General features: G+C 38.3%; 1 long non-coding RNA gene across 1 annotated transcript in view; it reads left to right on the forward strand.

Annotated features, from left to right (window-relative positions):
• The first annotated feature begins 4,236 nt into the window (after positions 1–4,236).
• The window catches only part of LOC131519109 (uncharacterized), a 101,717-nt gene continuing 81,631 nt past the window's right edge, over positions 4,237–24,322 (forward strand). The window contains exon 1 of the long non-coding RNA XR_009265469.1: positions 4,237–4,538. This is a non-coding gene — a long non-coding RNA (uncharacterized LOC131519109). The remainder of the gene's footprint in view (positions 4,539–24,322) is intronic.

Consider the following 24,322-nt stretch of genomic DNA (forward strand, 5'->3'; position numbering starts at 1 on the left):
TGTTTATTCATTGTTGAGAGAGAGAGAGAGACAGAGCATGAGTGGGAGAGGGGCAGAGAGGGAGACACAGAATCTAAAGCAGGCTCCAGGCTCCGAGTTGTCAGCACAGAGCCCAACATGGTGCTTGAACCCACGAGCGGTGAGGTCATGACCTGAGCCAAAGTCGGACGCTTAACCGAGTGAGCCACTCAGGTGGCTTTTTTTTTTTTTAACGTTTACTTATTTTAAGAGAGTGAGAGAGAGAGAGCAAGCAGGGGAGGGGCGGAGAGAAAGATGGACAGAGGATCTGAAGTAGGTTCTGTGCTGATAGCAGACAGCCTGATGTGAAGCTTGAACTCAACAAACCGTGAGATCCTGACCTGAGCCGAAGTTGGATGCTGACCTGACTGAGCCACCCCACATTCCAGGTGGTTCTGATGCAAGTGCTCCGTCAGCTTAGAGATGTTCACCTTTGTATCCCTGGTACCCAGCACAGTGCCTAATACATCTCAGGTGGGTTTTGCCTTAGAATTAACACACTTTAGTTTATGCTCAGTCATTAGCTAGAACAAGCATGTAACCCTACAAACCTGCAAGGTGGCTGGATTGGTGACACTCCTACGTGGTCTAGGAGAAGAGAATTGATAGTGATGAAAATTAGAGATCACTATCTCTGGACATCACGTATAAGAGCCATTATTTCATGTGTTTTTAAATGACTTTTTAGGTAATGCTCAAATACCGTTCAAGGACTGTTTTACTCCAGCTCCCCGGTCATGGCCGCTAATGCAGCTCAACCAGTCCATACGTATTGCTTTCATGGAAGAGTCCATGATCACGAAATAGTCACAATATCTCTGTAGACATCCTCACAAAGACTTACATTAGTAAAGCATGATATAGTACTCAATACTGTACTCAAACAGTACTTGAGTACTGGGGCCTGAGTTTGAGAGTTAAAGAGGGTACTCGGTGAACTGATCACATCGTAGAAAAGGTTGGGAAGAGTGTACGATTGATGTTTGCATACTGAACAAACACACTTGTATATTTAACTCAAATAACTATTAATTCTTCCAGGATTGATATCAGTATTTTATATGTCAGAAAACACTGTAGATCGGAGGGTATTTGATGTATCTGTGATTTATTCATAGAAGAGGGGGAGGAAGAAGGTTCATGTGTAATCATTTGTATGTGGGAATAGGATAGAAAGCCAGTGGACAGTTTTAAAAGTGGTCTTAAATACAAAATAATAGTTAAATTGGCTGTTTTCAGATCAGTCAAAAAATGGATTTTTTAAGAAATCGAAACCTACAGTTGTTTTACTACTGTATGTAGACTATAACGACTAGTTACACATTCCACTTAAAAGCAGTGTATTTTCACTCTAGACTTTTAAGTAAATGGTTAAGAAATACTTAAGTATTATAAGAGTAATGCATGCTTTTAAATAAAGTGCAAATAAAATAAAAGGAAAACATTGAAAACCTCTTCTCACTCCTTCCTTTCCAAATCCCAGACATTACAATTTTGCTTCTTGACTTATATCCTTCCAAACTTTAGGCATCTATATGCAAATACCCCTGTAAGCAAGAGCCTGCACTGTTTTTGGCCACATATTATGAATGCATGTTGATCTCATGTAGACCTCAAGTAAAATGCAAAAGGAGGGGGCTCAGTAGTTCCTCAGTTTTATCCCTAGTACCAAACACAATGTTTTGTACACCATAGATCCTTATTTGCTCATCTGATGAACGAAAGACTCTTGCCTTTCTTTTTTTGAAAGACTCTTAACAGTACACGTTAGAGTTTTCAATTTGAGCCTTATTGTTTTTAATGGCAGTATAGTATTTCATAGTGCAAATGTGCTGTGATATTTGAAACGATTTTCTATTGATGGGCATTTTCAGGTCCTTCCTATTCTTTCACTGTTACAAACAATTCAGAAAAAAAATGTTTGTGCACTATATTTGTTCACTAGGATGGCTATTTATGTAGAACAGATCCCCGGAATTGAAATGTTTAGCTCCAAGTCATGAACGTTTTAAATTTTAACAGACACAAGGAAACGAAATGGTTCTTCACCTTTTTTTGGGAGAATCACAGAATCATGTGACAATGTGATGAAAATTAATGTACCTTCTCTCAGTAAATGATACAAATGTCCCATACAATTTCAGAAGTGTCTAGGTATAACTCAACTCCTGTGTTAAGAACCTGTCCTTTAGAGTGTTATATTACCTACTGAGGTTGGTTTTGCCATAAATGATCTGTTTTTTGTCGCAACGTAGCCGGCCAGCTTTCCTTCAGAAAACAGATGTTCTATGAAAAGAGACTTATAAGATCTTGAGCTCAGTTTACCCAATTTCAAAGGCAAAGCTTCAGCGCCAATGTAGTAATGTGACCGTTAAGAACTCCTACACTCTGTCACCTTAAAATCCTAGATTGAACCATGATTTTATTTCCTGCTTCAAGTTCCTTAACTGCTCCAGTCACAGCGATGCTACCAAAAATTTTAAGAAAAAGGGGAACAAAGTCTGTGTCCAGCTAGATTGCATCAGGTTGAATTAAGAACTTTAATTTTGCCCAGCCCAAACATGAGAGTCACACTGAGTCAAAAAAGAGAAGTACAGGGGGGCCTGGGTGGCTCAGTGGGTTTACACGTCAGACTTAGGCTCAGGTCGTGATCTCAAGGCTGGGCTTGTCAGTTCGAGCCAGACATCAGGCTCTGTGTTGAAAGCTCAGAGCCTAGAGCCTGCTTCAGATTCTGTGTCTCCCTCTCTCTCTGTCCCTCCTCCGCTTGAGCACTGTCTGTCTCTCTCTCTCTCAAATATAAATAAACATTAAAAAAAAATTAAAGAAGAAAAGAGAAGTACAAATGAAGACAGTAACTGACATATGGAGAATAGTATAGGAGAATGTTTGATCAGTAGACGCCCGGAACTTCCCAGGCAGCAATGCCCAACTGTACCAGCCCAACACAGGGGCAGTTGGTGAAAGCAATTATGGTTTTATAATTCTGAGTCAAAATCAAAATAAGAAACTCTAAGATGCTCGAGACACCAACTCCCCCCCTCTCCCCCTCCCCCTCCTCCCCCCCCAGTTCTTCAGTTCTCTAAACTAGTTCATTTTTCTTGAAGGAACAACAACAAAGTGTAATTAGTCCTCCTGTCCGTTTCCAGAGAAAGCCAAGTGTGGGCTAGAGGAAGAAACAGAAGTTTCACCTGCCCTCAAGAGGAAGGATTTTTTTTTTTTTTTTTTTTTTTAATTTAAGGGACTGTGACTGATCCACATGAGAAAAAAGTACTCTGGGTTTATTCAGCTACAACTGATAGAGAGGCCTTTTCTCATATTACTTCTGAAAGAGGAACATTTGGATATTGCAGAGAACCGACTTTGACATCTTTAGAAAGTGGAATCACTTGGCTGGGCTCATTTCCTGGCTCCTGTGTTTTCATAGCACAGAGTTTCAAAGACAGTGTAAAACCAACACGCACTTAAAATTCTTGGTCTCTATCAAAACAAATCTGCCATTTCCTGCTTCACTTTTTTTTTAGTGAGGCTCATTATAGTCCTAAATTTGAACCTCATTAGAGAATAAAATCTACACCTGTCTTTAGAGCATTCCTAAAAACGACACTCTCCTATTTTATAGTAAATGTTACTGTATGCAAACTTGAAATCCATAATTAATATCACTAAATAGAAATGTTAACCAGACCTGAGGTTTAAACTGTGAAAGAAAAAAAAAATGTGTAAGTTCTCTCTTTGCTGTCCTTTAAGCAACCAAATTGGCGCTCAATTCAGGAATAAACAGATTAATGCCAATACCCAATTTTAATCTAGACCCTTGTAACACGGAGGGTGCTTTCTGCATCGGGAGCATCGGTATCACCTCGGAGCTGATTAGAAATGCAGAATCTAGAGCGCTACGTAGATCTACCTAGTCTTGATACGCATTTTTTACAAGATCTGCGAGTAATCTGCACACACATGAAAGTTCACGAAAACACTGACCTGGGGCGCCTGGGTGGCTCAGTCAGTGAAATGTCTGACTTTTCCTCTCTGCTCAGGTCTTGATCTCCTGGTTCCGAGATGGAGCCCGACATCTGGCTCTGCACTGACAATGCGGAGACTGCTTGGGATTTGCTCTCTATCCCGCTCTCTCTGCCCCTCCCCAGGTTGGTGTTCGCGCGCGCGCCTGCGCGCTCTCTCAATGAATAAATAAACGTCAAAACACACACACACACACACCAAAAAACACTGACCTAGACCACTATCGTAAAGCTACCTAGAGACAAAAAACACTTACAATAAAACACACGCCATTGCGTGACTAACGCCAACTACCACAGGTACGGTATTTCCGCCTTCTCCGCAGTTTTGCTTTCCGCGGATTCCGTTACCCCTGGCAACTGGCATCCGGAAGCGGATGATCCTCCCGACGCAGCGTCAGGTCCGGGGTAGCCTAACACTGTGTCCCAAACGCCTGGGTCGTTCGTTTCTCTTCATCTCTTCTCGAAGGCATTTTATCGTCTCACATCATCGCAAGCAGGGTGAGTACAGGACGAACAGTTATTTTGAGAGAGATAATACCATCTGCGGTTTCTGGAATGCACTGGGGGGGGGGTTAGAAAGGCCCCCCCCCCCCCCCCCCCCCAGGATAAGGGGGCGACCACTCTGTGTATAGGCCTCGAGATCACAGCACTCTGCCTTAATGATCTCAGCAGGTCAGCTAGGGAAGAGCGTGACCTTGAGGAAACCGAACCAGAGAAAGAAAGTCAAATGCACACCCACGTTCTTCACAGCTGTATTAAAATCCATGGGCAGAGGGGCGCCTGGGTGGCTCAGTCGGTTAAGCGTCCGACTTCGGCTCAGGTCATGATCTCACCCTTCATGGGATTCTGTGTCTCCCTCTCTCTCTGACCCTCCCCCGTTCATGCTCTGTCTCTCTCTGTCTCAAAAATAAATAAACGTTAAAAAAAAAAATCCATGGGCAGAAAACATTACTACCGAATGACCGAATGAAGGCAAGAGTATACATAACTAAAACCTCCAATTTGAGTTGCAAAAAATGGTAAAGGAGCCCCAAACAATAACGAAAATAAAAATATAATAAAAACACTTTGTTTTAGATTAATATATTTATATTGCTAATTTAACTGATGAGCAGTTAAAATTAGCCTGTAATAACTTTTATAAATTTAGTCCCCAAATAATTGTACTATTTTTATTTTCCTCCTCTCCTCCAAATACAGTCTCTGAGAAGAAATAATAAACCTTTAATTCATGCTTTTGATAAGTACTCTTCAATGCCAGATGCTGCTTTGGATATTGGAGATATGTCAGTGGGCGAAAACAACAGCAACAACAACAACAAAACAAAACAAAACCAAAACCAAAACCAAAAAGCACGTCTACCTTTGTGGGCTTTACACCCTTGTGGGAAACCGCTGGCAATAAAGCTAGAGAAAAAAAAGTAAATTGAACAGCGGGTTGGAAATGATAAGTGCCAGAAAGAGTGAGTAGAGGGTTGCAATTTTATTTTTTATTTTATTTTATTTTTTATAATTTTTTAAATGTTTATATTCAAGAGAGAGAGAAAGAGAGAGCGAGGGAGCATGAGTGGGGGAGGGGCTGAGAGCTAGGGAGACACAGAATCCGAAGCAGGCTCCAGGCTCTGAGCTGTCAGCACAGAGCCTGACGTGAGGCTTGAACTCACAAGCCGTGAGATCATGACCTGAGCCGAAATTGGTCGCTTAATCCACTGAGCCACCCAGAGGCCCCGAGGGTTCCAATTTTACATAGGAGTATCAGCTGTAAGAGTACCATTTGAGCAAAACTTGAAGGGAATGAGAAAAGCAAAAGGAGGTAGAGACAGGCCCAATTCTTTTGGCCAGTGGATGATAAATGTCAGTCTCTTCTATGTATTTTCTATTCTTCCGCAGTTAAGAAAGAGCAGGGGAGGAAAATGTTCTCCTAACTTGTAAGATGATTGATGATCTGCTGCTTTTGCAGCAGAGAACATCACTCTATAATCATATATATCATTCTTTCTGGGGAGCTGTATCTTCAGCCAGGAGTGAACTCAGAACTTATTCTTCAGTTGCATCTGAATGCATAAAAATGACATTCGTATTTTAAATACAGTCACATCTAGAAATTAAATATATGGCGATAACCTTCTTGTGTGCTTACTATGTAAAAAAACTTTTTTTTTTCCTAAGCTCGGGAGGACGTATTATGTTCCTTACGTTACAGATAAGAAAATTCAGGGTCTGAGATGACGAATCAAGCCCCAAGGTCAGAGAGCTGCGTTAGCGATTCAGGCAGGAATTACGCTTACTTCTCTCAGAACTCTCTCGGAAGCTAACGTTATAATTTCTTTTAGTAAGCCACCACCACAGTTTGTTCTCAACGCCTGATGTTAGATGCCTGTAATCTCTAATTTCATTACAAGTTTACTTTTAAAATGGACTGCACTATTTTCTTAGTACAGGCATCATGCAGTACCGATAAACACAAAAAGTTGCCCCCCACACACAGCAGAATAATCATTTCATGGCAGCTCCATACTTGACTCTTTAAGGCAATTGGTGCAGGGAAGTTAATAGCCCATCAGAATGTGGAAAGTGTAAGAGGTGGGTACGGAGTGACTCTCTTGGATTCTGAGAGCCAGGAATCAGTGCAGAAATCCAATCCCGCTTCTAGAAAGAGGGCTTGAGAACCAACTACATTGCATGTCGGTACAAAGTCACCATTTCTGGTAGCCCCAGAAAAGGACCTGGCTCGTCCAGGTAACATAACTGTATAAATCTATTCTTGCTGGGAGGTGAGGGACAAAACCTCACTCTCTCAGGGTCTGAAATGACTCTGAGTGTCACTGGTCATCATAAGCAACTAGCAAATGGAGATGAAAAAGATGCAAAAAAAAAAAAAATCAAACAGCACTGTGTGTAGCTCTAAGTACAATAAAATATCGATATCAGAGACCCTGAGTCATCAAGAATACATTTAGGGAAACAGAGATGTGTGCAGCATATGATGAAAGCTTTTCATTTAAAATTGTTAAACCGAAAGTCTAGGTACTTGATCTGGCAAGTTTTATGAGCCCTACTGGAGAATGCACTTTATGTGAAATTCTCATTTCCTGACAGCCCTGGATAGATCAGGCCTAGCTGTGATAATGTTCGTCTCTGTGCATTATAATGAAGCTGCCATGGTAACTCTAGAAGTCACTTTAAAAATGTGCAATTTTAAAAGTTCATTTCTTAGAAAAAGATTAGCACAGCTGTAACACTCATAATAATCTAATGAGATTTGAAAAGAACACTCGGGCAAAAAATAGATAGAGACTGCTCAGATTTCACAATTGCACAGTCCTTCTGTGAATGATGTGGTCCACCCATGACTTCCCTACTCGATGAAACAAGGGGGATATTAGGTCAGAAGCTTAATTAAATTTTGATGTGTATAGCCCAGCAGTAGAACTCATTCAGCTCTTACTTAGCTCAGGATGCTTGCTAAGTAAATCACAGAAGCACTTGCATAGAAAATTTTATGTACTTGTCATTTTCATAAAATAAGGAGCTAGGTATAATAAATGTTCCTAGCAATGGTTATTTAGGAGAGGTTGACTGTACCCTTTATGACTGGTCACAGAAATTCAGACTGGGAAGGAAGCAGATGTGACGCAAGGGAATTGGGTACATTTCCAAAATAAAACCCTCCACCCTCAGCCCCACTCACCCCGTAAATTTTTTTGAGGAAAAGACATAAATCAGTGTACAAAGCTTCTGTACCTTGCTATGGAAAACAATTATCTTTTTTCTAAGGGAAATTGTAACTTTTAAAAGTTAATTATTTTTTGGAGACTAAATCGTGTATAACTGATACGGAGATAGGGCATGTTCAAGTAGCTGCTGTTATCTCTGGGACCTCATGAGCATCAGAAACATGCATTCCTGAAGGCGTGAGGTGATGCATTTTTGAAGCGGCATATTTAATTCGAACATCTTTTTCTCTGTTTTTCTTGAAGGCTTATACTTTAGGATCAGGGCCCTGGCTATAAATTCAAACGAGCCAAATTTAATAAATCTTTATTAGTAGAAGGCTATTTTAGCCATCTGCTAATAACAGAAGAACCTTAATCTGTAAGTAGCATTCCTGAGCATTGCCGAGAACACTCTTCTACCAAGTTTAGGTAGTTTTTAACCTCATGATTGCCTTTTAAAGAAACTAAGGTACATGGACTAGGAGTCATAGAATTCCATTTCCTCGCTTAGCCTCAGCTTCCAGAACACCCAATAGTGATTTGATCATTGATTTCACCTACTTAGTTAATGAAAAGGACGATGAAAGCCTTTGATGGATTCCTCTCCAACCCCCCCCCCCGCCCCCCGTCACAATTCCTGCCACAGCCCATTGAATTGGATGTTTGACATTGTGTGGATAGACCAATAGAAATATTTTAAGTCAACTGTTTTGACTTCATGTCAAATCAGCCTTGCCATCAAAACATTATTTTGGCCCTCTCAACAATTTCTAGATACGCTGCTGGTAGTGGAATCAGATAGAGGTGGACAAGTTTCTTTGAAACTGATTATGTTACATACAGTGGAAAAGAAGTGGAAAATCAAATTAGGCCAGTCATCCCATTTAATAGACTTAACAGACACGTTTGGTTGTCAGAGCACCAAGAAACGCTTGCTCAGCCTACTGCCCTGAGAACAGTGGCAGGCCTCATTCTACTTCATACGTTTGATTTGCACCTTTTGTAAGCACCATGCCTAGTTTCTTGGGGTGCTCAATGACTCCCATAACTTGAAAATGTAGTGACTGGTAAGTTCTACTTAGCAGGTGGGAACAAGAACCAGTGAATTCAGAGTCACTGCTACTTCTGTGCCTGATTTTATGCATAAGCTGATAATAGGGAGAGTAACTCCACCCCAAGCTTCTATAACGAGTAGCGACTACCTTGTTCTAGATTGTGTTTTAAGCATTGGACCCGAGGGTGAAAGAGACAGAATGCCTACTCTGAGAGAGCTTGCATGACAGTGAACACATCGCTGTCCCAGTGGGAAGAATGGACCCTCTTTCCACTCAGACGTTCACATTCATCCATCCCCAGGCACCTGACTTTCCCCTTCCATGTGAAGGCTTCCCAAATCTTACATTCATCCACTTTCAACCAAACCAATCCTCATTAATGTTATCAGATCTTATAACTTATTTTATCCACTGAAAAAAAATAGACATGCAGAATCATGGATTTCTTCAAATTTATCTTAGACTAACCTCGCTCAGTTCCTTTGTTTCGATACTATCCTTACTCCTTTGCAAGGCTACCACTCATTTTTAATATTTCCTCCGTCACACTTATGCTCCAAAGTCCTTGTGATCCATGGACAAAGCTGGGTGTTTCATATCCCAGGGTCTCTGAACTTTGCCATTCAGTCTAGAACATTCTTCCACATATGTCCTGCAGAGGCGCTATTACTCAACTATTCTAACCCGTCTTCTGTTCCCTCTTACACTCTATTCCCTCTCTTTTTTCTTGTATCGTTGATTTATCTTTCTCCATTGAATTTATATCGTTAGCCTTCAAATATGTGTAAGTTCTCCTAAAAAAAAGCGAAAGACCTAAATCACTTTTCTTGAATGTTACTCACCCATCAAATTACTACAGTCTTCTCTCTTTATCTTTGAAAGATGTATGCTCACCAACCATACTTTCTTTAAAAATATATTACTTGGATCTTTTCAAATTATAAAATGAATATAGAAAATTTGGGGAAACGTTTTAAAGAGTTTTACACCCTTCACCATCCACAATCCCATTATCTAGAGGAAAATACTGGGATTATGGACAGTAGTAAACCATTGACTTAAGTGAACAGCATCCAGAGTTAGACTCAAGGCTTGAATCCTGGCTGTGTCATACATCAGGTGTGTGCCTACGGTCAGGTAACCTTGGATCTCAGTGCCTTTGTTTCTTCTCATGCAAAATGTGTAACAGCAGCCCCTCAAGGAATTGCTGTGTAATTAAATAGGTTAATGTAAGTGCATATAAAACATTGATAATAATTGGAACTAGTAAAAAAAAGGGATGGATCTGTTAGTACTTTTTTATAGTTGATGTGTGTATTTCTGGTCTTTTCATTGCACATATATTTCAGTAGATTTTTATTTGGGATCTGTACCAATTGTTTAACAACTTGATTTCCCATGTAACTGTGTTGTGTGTCTCTACCTCCTAAGTCTCGATTTCCTCTTCATCTTACTGCAGCAGGACACCAGTGCCACATTGTAGCACCGATGCTACAAACCAGCTACCTTGTCCCAGGTAAAGGATGGTCTCTGTTAACATGCAATGGGATCATCCCCAGCTCTCCTCCTTGTTGAAGCTTTTAATACCACTGACCTTCCCTTATTGAAACTCCTTTCTTAACTTCACTAACTATTCTCTTATTGTTCCTTTGTGCTTGTCTTAGTTTCCTATGAGATGTATTGCTTTCTGCTGTTAGGTGCTAAACATTGTCATTTCTTCTCCAGAGCACCAAAGGTAGATTTCCTACTCTGTGCCCTACCTTTTCCCTTGTATATACTACACACCCTTCAAACTTGAGATTTCCAAAACCAACCCTATTTTCTTCAAAAAAAAAAATCTGTATTCCATTGTGCATCCAATCACAGTGGATGGCATCATCGCCTACTCAGCCATCTAAGTCATCCTAAAACATTTTCTTTTCCCTGAAGGATATCCTCACCCAAAGCACTTTACGTTGGGTAAAACTTTACTTTTCTACATCCTCCGCACCTCAGAGCCCATGTCTCAAATCTGTTCTTCTGCATATCCCAACCAGGGGTGCCCAAACCAGTTGGTTTCCCCAGCCAGGAATACTGGAGTTATCCTCCGTTCATAACTTCGCTTCCTCTTCCACTTCAGCAGTGCCCTCTGTCACCTTGACCTGCTTCCTATCTCTTTATCTCCTCTGCTTTGCTCTATTTCAAGTCTTCACCTGTGCTAATGCAATGGCCTCTTGCAGTAGGGTGAATAGTGTTTCATAAAAATGCCTGTCTACCTGGAACCTCAGAATACGCCTTTGTTTGGAAATAGAGTCTTTGAAAATGCACTTAAAGTAAGGATCCAGGCGAGGTCATACTAGACTAGGGTGGCGGTATCCTATAAGAAATAGAAAGAGGGACAGAGAAAGATGAACGTGGACGCACGCCGGGAACGAGCCATGTGAAGATGAAGCAGACACCAGAGTGGTGCTGCTAGAAGCCAGGGACTACCAGGGACTACCAGAAGCTGGATGAAGCAAGGGGGATTCTCTTCTAAAGCCTTCAGAAGGAGCCTGGCCCTGTTCACACCGTGATTCGTACATTTCTGTTACTTGAAGTCACAAAGTTCGTGGCAGTTTGTTACGGCAGCTTTGGATACTGATACAGCTCCATACCAGTTTTCTCCATCAATCCATTCTCTGTGCTTCTGTCAAAACTCAGATCATATTCTGTCCCTAATCAACATCTTTCGGTAAAATGCAAACGAGCCTCTTCCCAACCTACCCTGACTTCCTTTTCTTATTCTCCCGCACACTTTATGATCCTGGCCACCCCTGAGCCCTGAACAAAGATTTTGTCCCCGCCTAAGTACTTTCTGAATCTTGCCTCTCGGCTTGGAATTGCCGTGCCAGTCTTGTCTTCCTCGTTCTGTTAGTTCCTCATGACCGCCCAGCCTGGGCATCACCTCCTCTGTATGGTTTTCTTGACTCTACTTTGTCATGTTCATATCTTGCTTTGCTTCTATTATATTTATCACACGCTATAATTGTTTGTTTATGCCCTCTTATTTATCTTTATAGTCCAATATTTTTGTCAGGGAGCCAAACACATAGTAGATTTCCAATATATGTTTGTTGAGTAAAAGAATTCACTTTCTTATACATTGTATATAATTAAATGTATATTTCAATTCAAAAAACGTTTTGGGTCTTTTCTCCCAATTTGCTCCCTCATCTTGCTTTGCTGTCTTGGTTCAGGAGTTCATCCATCTCTCCTAAATGGTTTTCCTGCCTCCATTACTGTCTTTCAACTTTTTTTCTTCTTCTGCCATTAATAGAATTTTTCTGAAATCTATCTGTGCTCATGTCATTCCCCCAGCTGGAAACTTCAACAATTTCCCATTAGCTTCAGCATAAACAGCAGACTTTATGCCATGACTTATGAAGTTCTTCCAGTTTCAATTCATCATGAATTCTCTGTTCCAATTTCACTAAATTTCTTACAGATCCATAAGCCCATTTGTGTTTGTGTCTTCATATCTTTGTTCCTCACCTTTTTCCTCCTGGTGGACTCCTCATCCTCCTCAGTGGGGTTGAAGTGTCCCTTGCTCTTTGAGATTCTTCTCGGCTCTGGGGTAGCCATGAAGAAGCACCTTACTGCTTCTCCTTCCTGTGGAACTCTATCCCAACATCTTCATTAAAATTCAGTAGAGTGTAACATAGTTGGTTGTATACATTACATGTCTGTCTCTCTATCCTTGACCCACCCAGCTTATAAGAAACTGGAAATTTGGGACCTTCTTTGTAGTCCTGATAGGCAGCAAAAAGTTCTGGTATGCTGAGTAAGCATTGCTTCAAAGTTGGCTAACTCTTTCCCAGTGAAGAAGTTTGCTAATTTGTTTTTGGTCATAACATACAAATATGCAAACAGATGCACGTATAGAATCATATTAGTTAATTTTATGTGTCTACTTGGCCAGGCCATAATATCCAGATATTTGGTCAAACATTATTCTAGATGTCTTTGAGAAGGTATTTTTTTTTTAAATGTCAGATTAACATTTAGATCAATAGAGTTCAGTAAAGCAGATTATACTTTATAATGTGGATGGGCCTCATCTAATCAGTTGAAGATTTCAATAGGAAAGAGATTGACTTCCCTTGAAAAAGAAGGAATTTCTGCCAGCTTTTGGACTGCCACTGTTCTCTCAGCTTGCTGGCCTAATCTGAAGATTTTGGACTTTCCACAATCACCTGAGCCTATTCCTTAAAATAATTTTCTCTCTGTGTACATCCTATTGGTTCTGTTTCTCTGTAGAACCCTGGCAAATACAACATCTAAAACATATCTCTATTCTCCTGAAACATTTCATTGATTCGATATTCACAAAAGGTTTCCAACACACAATAACACAAAACAAGTTATGAATCAAACCCATGGGCTTAGATTTAGGAATGTTTGTTTGTGTTTGTGGCATGGTCCAGTAGCCCTGGAGTTTGAATTCTGGTTCAAGTGACCAGGGTCAAGTTATTTAGGCTTTTGGTTTTCTGACTTCTACCTACCTTGTATGATGGCTGTTGTGAGGATTGGTGACTTACCATGAAAATATATAAAGTGCTTAAAACAGTGCCTGGCAAATAGTAAATACTCAGTGTATCTTGGATGTCATGTTTATGAAGACTCCCTCTGTTTGCCTAATTGCTTCAGTTCACTGTCTTTCCCTTATCAATTTACTATGAAGAAAAAAGGGATTATTTTGCGGCTTCTGTAGTCTGAAAGTTGATATATAATAACGAATTCATTACTATAAAATGCAATTATTAAATTTTTTGGTTAGCTTATGTTGCTTGACGTAGTGATATTATATGTATATTCCCAGGGTGACATATTTTTGGTTGCTTATTGTTTAAACAACACTGTCTACTTTGATTCTAGGATATAAGAAATGTGGACTGTTCAGACAGACTAGTAAAAATGAAAGATGTTTTCATTTATTAAAGCCATAATCAAGACAGAAGGCATTAACTAAGTAATTACTTAAGGGAATAAAAATGTTGTTTTTGAGTTTGCAAACAATTTTCTTTCCTGAAAATTGAAGGGTTGCTAGAGTTCTGTCTTTAGCTATAACATATGCAAATACATATATAATTATGGCCAACTTTGGGTTTTCCTTACTTGCAAAAGAAAACAGTGGTTCAAAATAAGAATAAACCTCAAAAGTAAATTTTGTTCAGCTTAAATCGTGCACCACATGATTTAGGGAGAATTAGTGGATTTATTTTGTGAATATGTGTGTATGTTTTAACCCTTAGTCTAAAACAAGACTAAAATTAATCTTTATGTATCAGCACACTCCTGCTTATTTAAGGAGGTGTTTTAGAATCCTGTTAATCAGGTAGGGGAGTCAATCAGAAAGAGAGGAGTGTGTGTGTAGGGGGGGCGGTGTTTCACACGCGAATCCCGTAAGACATTGCTTCTTCCTCATTACTTTCTGTTTTCCACTGATGGTATTGAATTCCTCTTGCCCTTTCTTGATAAAGCATCATGTCCCTAAGGCTTGTACTAATGTTGAAAGAAAATACTCATTTCTTTTCCCTTTGAGCATGTGAGAGATTGATTATGGAGACACTCTCCATCTTCTTTCATACAGTTCTCTCTTTAGATCATTACTAATAATTTGGCAATCAAATGCACTTGAAAGATATAGATAAAACAATCTTTATTCTTTTTATCAGTGGCAAAAGAATTTCTGATTTACAAGTGGATCAAGAAACATCCACACACTTCACTGAGATATATTAATAACTCTCCAAAAGACCTATAAGTATAAATGATATACGGAGCATAAAGCAGTATAAACTAAAAGGCCTATATTCCTGAAGTCATTTAAGTCATTATCTGTCTTCCAATCAGGCTTCATTAAATCAAAACAGATTGATGAGTGTTTATCTCTTTCTTGTAAATTTCCAGGAAGGAAGATGCCTCATTTAAAGGGTAATCATTACCTATATATGTACATATATGCATATATATTTAGATATAAAACATATGTTACTTATGAAAATTCAAGTTAAGCTTTAACTTGATTTGACCTTGCATTAAATATTTGCTTCTTTTTAACTTCTCATAGTCCAGTGTAATCAGATTTGTCCCTATTGTATAGAAAGGAAAAAAAAAATGAGCACAAGTTTGCCTACATTCCACAGGGAGTTAATCAAAAAAATTTTTTTTAATTAAAAAAAAAAGATTTGTGCTTTTTTATTTAATGCTAGAATTCTTTTCATCAGTCCAGCTTATTTTCTTAAAATGTCTCAATCATCTCTTACAAAACTATCCTCAGTGGAGGGAAATCCTCAGGTGGCATAATTTTTTTCTCTTGCACCCTTATCTTCTCCACTAAAAATCTTCTTTAATGTTTTCATAAAAACTTCTTAGAATCCCATTGCATTGATCCAGTGTGGTAACCAGGGGTTAACTTTGGTCCTCACTGTCCATATTTCTTATATAAAAAGCAGTTTGGTTTGAAATCTCTGCGCTTGGGTATTTATTAGTCTTGCTGACTAATGTGGATGCATCTGGTGATTTTCACTGCTTCCAAAGGACTTGAGAAACAAACCCAGACACCCTTTGAAAGTCGGGCCCACTAGATCCCGCAGTAGTTGTTGATCTCTGAGGGTCAGTTGAGTCTGGCTGCTTACCAGAGCCTGGAATGAGAAACGTTCCCTGAGACTGCCATCGAGCCCTTCTTGTAAATGACGCACGTCGTATCTTTAATTGGACTCTTCCTCCTTCACGTGCCTGCCTTCTGTCCCCATCCTGACCTCTCCCCAGCTTTTCTCTCTTTTCTTCTGACGTAATAGTAACACCAGGGGATCTGAAATGGCATAATTTTAACAAACCCATTTCCCTGTGTCTGATGAGCAGAAGCTTACTTTTTGTATTTCTTCATGCCCGATTTGCAGTCAGGCCTTCCCCGTAATTTCTCTCACACTCCAGTTTCTATTCAGTGCAGAAGACGTTTTCCTTAATGTGTTCGACAGATGCTGCTTCCCAATGCCATCTTTTTTGAGTACCGAAAAGTGCTCTATTGTGGAACCTAGCGTATATGCTTAAATATACAAACACAGCACTACTTCTTTTCTTTATTGACTTGCACTGAAATCTGTGCCTCTACTAAATAAAACACTTCACCGTCCCAGTATCAGGGTGCCCATGTGCTGAGACATTTGTGTCTCCTTAAAATGCATCAGATCTTCCCAGGTTTGCCTCCAACAATATTTTAACAGATAACTCACTGCCAAAACCCAATCAGACACTTTCCAAATCTTCTCGACAGCATTATTGATGACAGATGGTTAGCCTCCGCATTTCACCAAACTGTAGGACAGTATTAGAAATCACACTGCCTCTATACGATTATGTACACAAACAGCATATGTAATCCCTGTTCAACTCTTGACCCCTGCAAGAACGTAAACATTTAGAAGGGTTCCAGAATGCCAGAAGAGCTATAATCGCACACGGTTTGATGTGAAAAGTTTACTTACTGGTCCCCTCAGCTACAGGGGAGTTATTTGTTTTTCTTTTCATAGGAATCGTAAGTGTCATTCTGCTATATTTATAACGTCCATTCTCAGAGGTTACCAAAGAAAGGCAACTAATTTTCCATGAGTGAAAATGCTCTGAAAATAGATTACTCAGAGCTTGAAAATGCAATTTCTCAGAAGTCTGTTGTTTCTAGTTAGGAGTTTTTGGCCAGAAATAAAATGATATATTGTTTTTCCCAATAATTATTTATGTTTTACTTCCTAATTATTATTTGTTTGGTTCTTTGTGAAAGTTAATCCTTAATCTCTAAGTATCAAAAACTCAATTAATATTATGGAAAATGTATTATCAGTATAGTTCCTTATGTAAAAAAATAAAATTTGTAGGATAGTTATAAATTTGAATAAACCTCTTGGACATTAAAATATGCTATCATAATAAATAGCTTACCATGGATGCTTGGAATGGTTTTCATGTTTCTAGCTTCCTAAGTACCCTTCTATATCCATATATTTCCTTCCTAGATTATAAACTCCCTGAAGGTGAGGATTATGTCTGTCTTGTTTACTTTTGTCTTCCCGGTAGTCAGCATAGAATCTGTTGCCTTAATAGGTACTCAATAAATGTGTGATGACTGTCTGGTTGAATAAATAAATGGATAAATGGAAAGATGGATTTATCTAATTTGGATATTAGATAAATTGGAAAGATGGATTATTGTTAAATAATATTACAATGTTTATCTTTTCTTCTTTCCTTTTTTATTTTAGAGATACAGATAGTGTGAGCAGGGAGAGAGGGGCAGAGTGAGGGAGAGAGAGAAGGAGGGAGAGAGAGGTGGGGGGAGGGGGGGAGAGAGAGAGAGAGAGACAGAGAATCTTAAGCAGGCTGCACACTCAGCACAGAGCCTAATGTGGGGCTCAATCCCACAATGCTGGGATCACAACCTAAACTGAAATCAAGAGTTGGTTGCTCAACTGACTGAGCCACCCAGGCGCTCCTACACTATTTATATTTTCTTAAAGAATGACATAGTGAGAGTTAGTATACATTACGGTTAAAAGGCCAGCTTTCGCTCTGGTTATACTTACCAGCCTTATAAAAGTGGAAGGTTTTTAAAATATACTGCCTCAATTTTATGATCTCTAAAATGGGAGTAGAAATACTTCCTACAACATAAGAATACAAAGAGGCAGTGTTGTGATATAGTGCTAAGCACATTGGCTCTATGGATGGATTTCCTATATTTGAATTCACGTGGTACACTTAATAGTTATATACCTTGCTCAAGGTTTTTGTGAGAATTTGGTAAGTTGGCACTGTTTTCTTTTTTTTTTAACATATATTTTTTAAGTTTGTTGGTTTCTTTCTTTATTTAAGGAGTATGAGAGAGCAGGGTAGGGGCAGAGAGAGAAGGAGGGAGAGAATTCCAAGCAGGCTCCATGCTGTCAACACAGAGCCCAACAGGCCCTCGATCTCACAAACCATGAGATCGTGACCTGAGGTGAAATCAAGAATCTGGACACTCAACTGAATGAGCCACCCAGGCACCCCAATACTTGTAAATTTATAGCACCTAAGGTTTAGTAAGCACTCAAAACAAATGTTAGTTATTTTTAGTATGTAATATTATTTTTTCTTTCTTGAAACAAAAAAGTTTTTTTTTTCCTTTCTGATTAATGAAAAAGAAAAGAAAATCAGTAATTGTAATTTAAGAGCTATAAAATATGAATTCATCAGTGAAGTTACATGTGAAAAAAAGGGCTTTAGAGCTAGGAGTGGAGATGGAAACATAACCCATCAATATAGTAGAACTTTACAGAAAAAGGTTAATTTGTTTTCTCTATCCATCTATTTATTTCATTCATTCAACAATACACGTTGAACTCTGGCTCTGTGACGGGCACTATTCTAGGTGCAGTAAATGTAGACAGTAGTTAGCAAATAAACACATAATAGCCTTCAACAGTTCTTAGAATCATGTATGTTTTTAGTGTTGTTTGGGTTTGTGTGTAGAGAAAAAATTGATAGGCAAAGTAAGTAAATATGTAATAAGTTAAATTCATGAAGTAATTTATGTTTAGAAGATAACTCAGAGAGAGATAAATTTGGCATTTGGCAGTATCATTTTCCCAGAGTGGACAGGGGAGTCCTCACTTATATGATGGACTTAGAATAAAGATGTAGCAGAGATGAGAGAGTGGAACGTGTTGGTGTCTTTGGAATGGACAACCAGAGTGAGAAGCTATTGGAAAGACCCTGATGAGGAACACCAGGAGGTGTTCACCTCCGATATTGGAGTGAACACATCCAGTAACCTGAAATAGGCCAGTCTTTTTGCAAGCAAGCTCTACAAGGAGGAAAGTAGTAGGAGATCAAATCAGAGGGGAAGGTGGGAGTGGACTGGATTGTGTGGGGCCTCAGAGGCCAATGGAATGATTTTGCTTTCACTTGTAGATCTGAAGGTTTTTAGCAGGAGGATGAAATTATCTGATGAACATTTTAACAGGATTATTTTAATTACTTTATTGAGAATATGCAATAGAGAGGGCAAAGGTGGAAAAAGAGTACGGAGACTTTTGCGATAACCCAAGTAAGAGATGATGTGCTCTTGGACCAAGATGTTACACTGAAGACTGTGAAAAGTTGACAGATCTCGAACTTACTTTGAAGTTAATTAGATGTGAGGGAGAAAAGTACAGAGAGACACTTTTTGAAAAATCTGGAGCTACTAGAAAGATAGAGTTGCTCTTAACTATTTAAGAAGGCTGAGGGGGTAAATGAGATTAGGTGGCCTGTTTCAGACTGGTGGGGAATTTGAGTAGGCAGCCACATCAATGTGTCTCAAGTTCAGAGTAGAAGTGTGGATTGGCAATTCACAGTTGGAAGTCATCACTGTACTGAGAACTTGAAAATGCAACCGCAAAAATAGTTGAAGAAACTTTTTGAACAGAAGAAAAATAGAATTCAATCAGTAAAACACAATTATTAGCTACAAACTGGAAAAAAAAACAATTTTCAGTTTATAACACAAAGGTTAAAACCCTAATATATAATTTCTTTAAATAGAAAAGAAAAATACTAATAACTCGCAACTCTACAAAAATAATGCAAATATTCCCAAAACCTGAGTAAGATGCTTAAACTCATTTATAATGACAGAGTTCTAAGTGAAAATCACAGTGAGGTAATATATCAAGGACTCTGTCCATAATAAATGTTTTGGCAAGGCTCTGGGGAAAAAGGCACTTTCGTTTATTGCTTGGTGGGAAAGCAAAATGTCATTTTAACGGAATTTGGAAATACCCAGTAAAATACATCTTTATTCTTTTATCTAGCAATTATTTCTAGCAATCTACATGAAGATACCCTTGCAAAAATACGAAATGATGTACAGTACAATCTTGGTTTGTGAGCCTAATTCATGCCAGAAACATGCTTATAAACCAAAGCACTTGTATATCAAAGCGAATTTCAAGAACCATTGGCTCAGTTGTGATCATGTGACATTCACTGTCATATAATATTGCAAGATATTGCTCATTTATCAAGTTAAAATTTATTAGAAATGTTTGCTTGTCTTGTGGAATACTTGCAGAACGAGTTACTCATAATCCAAGGTTTTACTGTATATACAAGGGTATTAATATTGACAATATTTATTTTTTATCTTTTAAATGTTTATTTATTTATTTTGAGAGAGAACAAGTGGGGGAGGGACAGAGAGAGAGAGAGAAAGAGAGGGGTGGGGTGGGGGGAAAGAGAATCCCAGGCAGGCTCTGCACTGTCAGCACAGAGCTCAATATGGGAATTGATCTCGCGAACTGTGAGATCATGGCTTGAGTGGAAACCAAGAGTTAAGATGCTTAACTGACTGAGCCATCTACACGCCCCTAATTTGGACAATATTTAAAATAACAAAATCTAGAAACCACCTATGTGTCCATCTGTGGTGAACTGGCTTAAAATAAATTATATTTCTCCATAATACAGCACTAGTCCTCTGTAAAATGTAATGAAGAAGACTCATAATGAGGTGACTCCAGAGTATTTGTTTAAGTGAACAAAAAAATGCAGAAAATTCTCCCAACCTATAAAGTGGGAAAGAGGAGAAAATAAATAGGAACCAGGAGGGAAGTAAAGACTTCTCTAGTTATACATCGCATTATGTTTTTATTTTGTAATTATTTAATATTTTATAAAATTAAAAATAAAGTACATTGAGATAAAAATAATTGCTAAACGTGGAATAAAGTTTAAATAAAATGATTCAAATTTTATATTGTGTGTAGAACAATCATGTAGAAAATAGTTACTTCATGTTATTTAAAATGCGTTATTTTTACTGTGTAACTCTAATAAGAAATATTTTAAAAATAAACATCTATTTGAAAAAATAATTGAATTCAGTAGACTTGTGTTTAGGAGTTCTATTATTATTTTGAATATATCGTTAGTTTTATAGAAACCAGTATTTTCAGTGAATGAAAAAAAAACATATAAAATCAAATTAATTTAAAACCTGTAATTTGAAATGTAAACTACCGTATCACTATAAAATCATCACTAATTTTTATTTTTGTCAAATACTTTTTTAGCTTTTTTGTGTATTTTGTCCAATACTTTTTTAAACTTTTTTTTTTTTAAAGTTAATTAATTTACTCTGAGAAAAAGAGCATGAGCAGGGGAGGGGGAGAGAGAGAGAATCCCAAGCAGGCTATGCACCGTCAGCACAGAGCCCGACAGCAGGCGAGGCTTGATCCCACAAACTCTGAGACCCGAGTCCAAATCAAGAGTCACATGCTCAACCAACTGAGCTACCCAGGCGTCCCTAAATACTGTTTTCGTTAAAAGCATTTTATTAAAGGGGCACCTGGGTGGGTCAGTCAGTTGAGCTTCCAACTTCAGGTCAGGTCATGATCTCACCGCTTATGTGTTCGAGCCCGTGTCAGACTTTGTACTCACAGCTCAGAGCCTTGAGCCTGCTTCCGATTCTGTGTCTCTGTTTCTCTCTGCCCCTCCCCTGCTCTCTCTCTCTCTCTCTCTCTCAAAAATAGATAAATATAAAAAAAAAATAAAATAATTTTATTAAAGAGATTAACCTTATGTCTGTGATAGAAATCGCAAATTTTTTCCCATTTTATTTACCTTTTTCTTTGTACTGATATTTTTGTCATGCAAATTTTCTTATTTTTATGTACTTAAATTTATTATTTTTTAAATTGAGATTTGTGTGTTTTTTATTCACCATCGAATAAGCTTTTCTTCCTCTAAAGTTATAAAGGAAATTATTCATGTTTTAGTCCAGTACTCCTGTGGTTTTACTTCTGATATTTTATTTTTATACTTTTGGAGAGTATTCTGGTGTTTGATTAGAAGTATGGATCCAATTTTGTCTTTTTTTCCAGATCGGTGTGCAGTTCCCTCAAAACCATACATTTTTATCCTTCTATTTGAAAATGATAACTTTGTCATGTGCCAAATTTCCATACCTATTTGGATTTATTTCTGGACTCCATATTCTGTTCTATTGGTTTTTCTATTAGTCTATCTATTGTTTTATCATATAATCTTTGTAATATGCTTCAATATGTAGTAAGGTTAGTATCAATAATTTCTCTATCATTTTCTCATAGTTCTCCAAAATATTTTTATTTTTAAAATATTCCCAGATGCATTTTAGAATCACCTTTCTTAGTTCCAAAACAACAATAAACAACCCCCCACCACAACTTCCAAAAAAAAAAAAAAAAAAAAGAACAGGTTTTCCTTTTTCTTGGTCAAGTATACTCTTTTTGTCTTTCAGAAGTTTTAAAATTTTCCTCACAAAGGCTGTGAATATTTCTTATTAAGTATTTCTAACAGTTATTTATATTGCAGAACCACCCAAGCTTAGTGTTGTAAAACAACCATTTTGTTAGGCTCCTAGATTCCGTGGGTCAGGAATTTGGAAAGGAGAGAATAGCAACAGCTCTCTCTGGCTTCTCTGTGACATCAGCTGAAAAGAGTTGAAGGCTGGGGGTGAATGGGTGACTGGGGGCAGGAAACATTGGGAGGCCTCTTCATTCACATGTCTAGCCATTGATACTGACTCCTCTCAGGACTCTCAGCTGGAGCTGTCACCTAGACACCTATATACGGCCTGTGTTGCCCGGGCTGCCTCACAGCATGGCAGCCCGGGACATCTTACCTGGTACTCAGGGTCCTAAAGGCCAGTGTCCCATGAGAACCAGATGGAAACTCTATCACCTTTGATAACTTAGCTTCAGAAGTCACATGGCATCGCTTCCACCATAGTCATAAGCCCATCCACTTTCAAGGGCACAGACATAGATCCCACCTCTTGATAGAAGTGTCTAGTCACATTTAAGAGTATGTGGGATGAAAGATATTGCTGAAATCATTACAATGTGCTAGAGTATTTCTCTCTGACATTTCTTTTTCCTGTTGACTTTATAGATTCTTTTCTTTCATCTTATATCATAACTAGGCATTTATTATTATGAATGTTACTGATTTCTATACATTACTTCTATACCATACAGTTTTTTTTAAATGTTTATTTATTTATTTTGAGAGAGAGAGAGCATGCGTGAGCAGGGGAGGGGCAGAGAAAGAGGGAGAGAGAACAACTCAAGCACTCTCTGTGCTGCTGCACACAGCCCAGCCTGACACGGGGCTCAATCTCAAGGCGCTGAGATCATGACCTGAACCGAGAACAAGAGTCAGATGCTTAACCAACTGAGCCACCCAGGCACCCCTATATCCTACAACCTTATTTAATTCCATCACTTTTTTTTTAATGTTTGATTCTCTTCCATTACCAGTTACACAATTAGATAGTTAGCAAATAGAGTTTTACCTCTTTCATTACAAGTTTTGAGATTTTTGTTTTTTACTCTAACTTTTCCTTTGCATAATTTTGTTGGTTTTGACTCTCCCAGTATAACGTGAAATATAATGGTGACAGTGGACATTCTTGAGATTTTTCTGACTACAGCAGAAATGTCATGTTTCCATTAATTAAAATGGTGCAATTGAAAAGAGAATATATCCCCCATAGGCTTCACTTTTTTAAAGTTGCACTATGATGATCTATAGATAATCATTACTATTATATTTTCATTGTGAATTTCAATCTTAACTATTATATAGTGTCTCTCTCACTTTTGCTCCAGCTCTTTCTCTTCCCTTCCCTTCTCTTTCTTCTTCTTCCAAATGCTTTTTGGTCTAATTTCTTCCTGATCTGATAGTAAAGTTACCAACCTTGATTCTCCTTTATGGCTCATATTTTCTTTCCTTAAACATCTTGTAGGTGTTTTTCCACTGTCTTCTGACATTAAAAGTTACTGTGAGAGAAGTTTGATATTGTCTAAGCCTATTCAGGCTGCTGTAACAAAATACCAGAGACTGGATAGCTTATAATCAACAGAAATTGATTTCTCACAGCTCTCGAGACTGGAAATATAAGAACACGGTATCAGTGTATAGTTGGTTAAGTGCCCTCTTCTGGGCCACAGACTTCCTTGTTGTATCCTCATGGGGACGGGGCTAGGGATCTCTCAGGAGCTACTTTGATAAGGGCAATAATCCCATTTATGGGGGTTCCACCCTCATGGCCTAATGATTTCCCTAAGTTCTCACCTTTTAATACCATCATATTGGGCATTAGGATTTAACATATGAATTTTGGGGGGGGGGGGTGGGAAACAAACATTCAACCCGTAACAGTTACTAATCTTATTCCCCCATGCCCTTATAAGGATATTGATGTTTTTGCCTATCCAGTGAATTTTTTCTTTATTCTTAAAGCCCAATAATTTTATTAAGATATGTTTTGGGACAAATTTGTCTTGGTACACAGGTTCAATGTATAGATTTACTTCTTTTAGTTCAAATAATTTTTAAATGATATCTTTAAATTTTAATTCTCTAATTGTTTTTCTTCCTTGGAATCTTCAATTGCACATGTACTACATTTTCTTTACTTGTTTTCTATATCCAT

The sequence above is a fragment of the Neofelis nebulosa genome, chromosome 8 (assembly GCF_028018385.1).
Source record: "Neofelis nebulosa isolate mNeoNeb1 chromosome 8, mNeoNeb1.pri, whole genome shotgun sequence".
Classification (NCBI taxonomy): domain Eukaryota; kingdom Metazoa; phylum Chordata; class Mammalia; order Carnivora; family Felidae; genus Neofelis; species Neofelis nebulosa.